The 5,068-nt window shown below is 31.0% G+C and overlaps 1 long non-coding RNA gene across 1 annotated transcript; it reads left to right on the top strand.

The window, feature by feature from the left end:
• Positions 1 to 2,532: 2,532 nt before the first annotated feature.
• Positions 2,533 to 4,857, top strand: LOC114164507 (uncharacterized). The gene is made up of 2 exons (XR_014984306.1): positions 2,533 to 2,683; positions 4,241 to 4,857. It is a non-coding gene; the product is annotated as an uncharacterized LOC114164507 (long non-coding RNA).
• The last annotated feature ends 211 nt before the right edge of the window (positions 4,858 to 5,068 follow it).

Raw genomic sequence — 5,068 nt, 5'->3', positions numbered from 1 at the left:
TACATGGAACAAATAATTACTACTTAAGTTGTGTGTGCTTTTGGATAAAAGATTATGAGTATCGCTTCCTGCAACCAACCTTTTTTCTTCCTACACCCTATCAAAGTTGTGAAATACCATAGTTAACCTTTTATATTTTTTTACTTTAACCCTAAGCTTTTACAATTTGCTTTTCCCTTCCAAAGCTGACCTTTCATTTAACCCATTGAGTGAAACGCCTCCCTCAACGTTGGCGGTGGGTAATTTAAAGTTGTCAATAGGGATGGCAACGGGGCGGGGCGGGGACGAGTTTCGCTATCTCATACTCATCCCCGCATAAAAAATTCATCCTCATCCCCATACCCAAACCCAACGGGTATCAAACTTTTTTCCCATCCCCATCCCCACCGGGTAACGGGTATAATCTCGTACCCATACCCGTACCCGTGTTCTAACTACTTCAATATTAATTTTTATAAAAGAAAAAAAATTACGGTAAAGAAAACATAATATTATGAAATATTCAATATTAGAAGGATTTTCTTCGATGCCAAATACCTTAAAATAAATTATAATTATTTACATTTTATATTAGAATACCAAATAAAATTTCATGTGAACCAAAACATTTATTAAATTTGCAAACTACAACATTGATGAACTTAGTTGATAAAACTAAAAAATATTTCAAAAAAAATATAAAAGGAAAACAAATATTCAAATTAAAATATATTTTAAATGTTTGTTTACTTCAATTTTTTAAATTCTAATGAATCTTTTTTTTATACACTAATAAAAGTTATAATATATCACTTGATCAAAATGACACAAAGAACAAATAATAAAAGGAAAACAAATATTCAAATTAAAATATATTTTAAATGTTTGTTTACTTCAATTTTTTAAATTATAATGAATATCTTTTTTATACACTAATTAAAGTTATAATACATCACTTGATCAAAATGACACATAGAACAAATAATAAACATAATAATAAACTTTTGACATAGATTTTGTATCTTTTGAACTTCAATATATGTAGGATAGTGACAAAAAAATATTCATAGAAATTACATTAAATTTTTATATTGTAGTAAATAAAAGTTATTTATACAATTAAAGTGAAAAAAGTTACAGTATGATTAATAGTGAGTTATAAAATAACAAATAATTAGATAGAATATATCGAAATATTATTCTACATGATGAAAATAAACAATAAATAAAAATATTAAAAAACTAATAAATGTGTGTTTTAGAAATAATTTGAGAGACTATCGAAAGAAATCGCACAAAGGAAATCAAATGTATAATTAAGGTATGATAAAATGAAAAAAACCTTAGAGAACTAATTATTAAATTATGTTTGAAGTGGTTAAAATTAAATAGAAATATCATTAGTGACCAAAAAATTTGTCATTAAATTACAAATAAATTAGTAATTAAATTGGTCACTAAATCAAGTACCGATTCGATCATTGAATCGGTCACTAATTTAGTCATTGATTAAGACAATAAATCAACTACTACCACCAATGACGAAAAATAGTGACTGATATGTGTTACTAACTAAATCAGTCACCATTTCATATTTTTCTTGTAGTGAATTATCATATACTATTCCTAAATATCATTATATATATATATATATATATATATATATATATATATATATATATATATAATTTTAACCACTTCAAACAGAATTTAAAGTGAAAAAATTACATTATGATTAATAATGAGTTATAAAATAAAAAATAATTAGATAGAATATATCGAAATATTATTCTACATGATGAAAATAAAATAAATAAATAAAAATATTAAAAAACTAACAAATGTGTGTTTTAGAAATAATTTGAGAGACTATCGAAAAAAATCACACAAAGGAAATCAAATGTACAACTAAGGTATGATAAAACGAAAAATATCTTAGAGAACTAAGAAAACTTTTCAAATATCAACATATATACTTAATGGTTGAAAAATAACGAAAATTATTTTAATGAAACAAAAGAGTTCTTCAAATTAAACAAAAATTAATAATAATAATAAGTAAAGAATTTTTTTTATATTACCTTAAATTGAGAGTATAAACATTCTCATGTGAAAGGAAAATTTATAATAAATAAAAATATTAAAAAATGATATAAATATTCAAATATGAGGCATAATTTTTCTTTTATTAACATACATCATTTTAACATAATTACATAAAGGTTATGATAAGATAAAAAATATATTGGAGATGAGAATGAGTTTCATGACAAGTGAAATAATTAAAAGAAATAAAAAATAGAAAATATATATATATATATATAGGGGTTACTTGATTAATTGTGAATATTTTAATAATTTAAACGAGAATGGAAATATGACGGGGACGGGTATTATGGCGGGTATATGTACATCCCCATACCCATCCCCATACCCAACTGAAAAAGTCGGGGATTCCCCATACCCATACCCATACCCAGTCAATGCGGGGATTCCCCGTCAAAACGGGGACGGGTTCGGGCAATACCCACGGGGACGGGTTTATTTGTCATCTCTAGTTGTCAATCCTCATTCCTGCAGTAGAGAAGAAGGTGTGGGTAGTGTGTGTGCAGATCAATTCTGTAGTAGAGAAGAAGCAGAGTAGAGTGCAACATGGGTGGTTCTTTCGTAGGGCGTGTGCACAATAATTTCGTCCACCTAAGAGGTAAGCGACGTTGCAGTTTCGAAAAAGAAAGCCAGTCGGAAGAGGGATTCAGGGATGCATTTTTTTGTAGTGTTGGAGAAAATGCCTCTGGAAATTGAATATCGAGGAAGGCTATCGGAAAAAACTTTTCGAAATTTCTCTCGGAAACACCATTTTGGTAAAATGTCTAGATAGTTTTTTTCGATATCCTTCCCTAGAATTAATTTTCTAGATGCTTTTTTGGATTTGGAAAGTAACATTGAATGACATTTTGAGGTGAATTTGGGTGGTTGTGGGACCATTTCGATCGTATAATATCAATTTTGGTTTATGTATATTTGTTTGCATAAAGTTAATTTGACTTGTTGTGTATTGGTTTGTTTAATGCGTTGATTGTGTGTAATATGTTGATATTTGGATATTAGTAATTTTGTGTATGTATAGTCAGATAAAGATGGTAATAACTAGAGGAGGTGGATCTCAAAGTGATCATATATGGCCAACTACAGCGGGATAGCCCAAGTAATTTTGAATTTGAAGTTGTTGAAGATGAACCTCTGGAGGAAAATGTTAGCGAGGAGGACCATCATGTTGGTGAAGAAGGAAATTTTGAAGGACTAGTGGACAAGTCCTTGTTTGTTTCTTATGATGACCATGTTGCTAGATAATTGTGGAATGAAGTGGTAAGCTCATATGTTGATATAGTTAAATTGAGATTAGTATGTGTGTTGGAGATATTAATCTAATATTGATAATTGTAAGATCGTGGTGAGTTGAAGGTTGAATCACACAACAAAAGGATGAATAAGTTTGGAGGTCCACACGAACGAATTGAAGTTGTAGTTTAGTTGTGAGGATTGGGAGGCCTTGTATGAGCCAACTATAATAGTGAGGCTTGTTGTGTGCATTTGTGGAGCGATGGTACAGTGATACCAATTCATTTCACTTTCCTATTAGCAAGATGACCATCACTTTGGATGATGTGTCAAATTTGTTACCGTTGCCATTTGTCGGACAATTGTACAACTATGCAACTTTGGATACGAATGGAGAGACAAACATGTTGGTAAAAACGCTCTAGGTTGACCCTGAGACAACCACAACCGAAACCAAACAATGTAGGGATAGGCATGTGCGTTTGAGTTGATTAAGAGATGTATGTGAGAATGTTTGTAGTAGCAGACAATGAAGTGTTGCAGCTGGATCATATTTGTTGCATTTGGTTAGGTGCATCATCTTTACCGATAAAAGTGCAACCTTAATAAGTGTTTGTTATCGAGTTTCTTTGCTGACTTGGGAGTGACTGGACAATATGCGTGGGCGACAACCGCTTTGACCCACATGTATAACCAATTGGGAGATGCATACTATGCAAAGATGAAACATCTAGGTGGCTATGCAACTCTATTGCATGTTAGTTTTAATGAATGTATTAATTTATTTTAAATTGTTATAAATTTTGAAAACATATCATTTCACATGACATGCATTTGGGTGTACATTTGTATGTTGTAGGCATGGATTTATGAGCACTTCCTAACTATTGGGTTTATGGATGTTATACCTGATTATACAAAGGATGAGCCTCGATGCAGGAGCTATCAAGTGAGGAGACTATCAGCCATAGGAATTGTACAATTATAATTGGATAACCTTGTCCAGTTTGGTGTGAATTTTACCCATACAATGAACATAAGACAAAGTCAACCTTTTGAATAATTATCGTTGTTCTCGGGATATTTTAGGTTGGGCCCATTCATACAACTACACTTGCCTGAACGTGTGCTTCGTCAATATGGGTATATGCAAACCATTCCTCGGTATCCATCAATAGTCACTGATGGGAATACTAATACAGCCGAAATGGATCGATGTTGGATCCATTTTTTATCAATATGTGCTCCATAATGTGTTGGGGGATCATGTCGGTGCTTGTGCACCAAGGTATATGGATTTGTTTATGTTTGTGCCGCATTCATACATGGTTCAAAGGGATGATACTAAGTGACCTCATGGTATGCCACCGATGGCATGTGCAAAGGAGGGGGCCCATAATGAACCACATGACATTCATCCAATGCATCTTGTTGTGATGAGATTTTATTTCTTTGTGGTATGTTTATTATTGAATTAATAATGCTGACACACAAACTTTTTTGTAGAATATTTGTATGAGGATCACAGAGACCTTACAACCACTTTCTTTATCGTCTTTTCTTCAATTTTTATGTTACTTTTGCATTTCACGGAGGGCTAAACATTCAAAGTTGGTTTCACTATAATTTCTTAATTGGATTTTGAGGTTAGAATGAATAAATTTGTTTGTTGTTTTCATTCTTGTTATGATATATTTTTATCTATGTTGTTCGTCTCTTAATCAAGTAAAAATAATGATTTTTACATCGT

This window comes from Vigna unguiculata, chromosome 9 (genome assembly GCF_037176805.1).
Source record: "Vigna unguiculata cultivar grain cowpea cultivar isolate G323 ecotype 2 chromosome 9, ASM3717680v1, whole genome shotgun sequence".
NCBI classification, from domain to species: domain Eukaryota; kingdom Viridiplantae; phylum Streptophyta; class Magnoliopsida; order Fabales; family Fabaceae; genus Vigna; species Vigna unguiculata.
The sequence above is the reverse complement of the archived record's forward strand: the minus strand, read 5'-3'. Positions and strand labels throughout refer to the sequence as shown.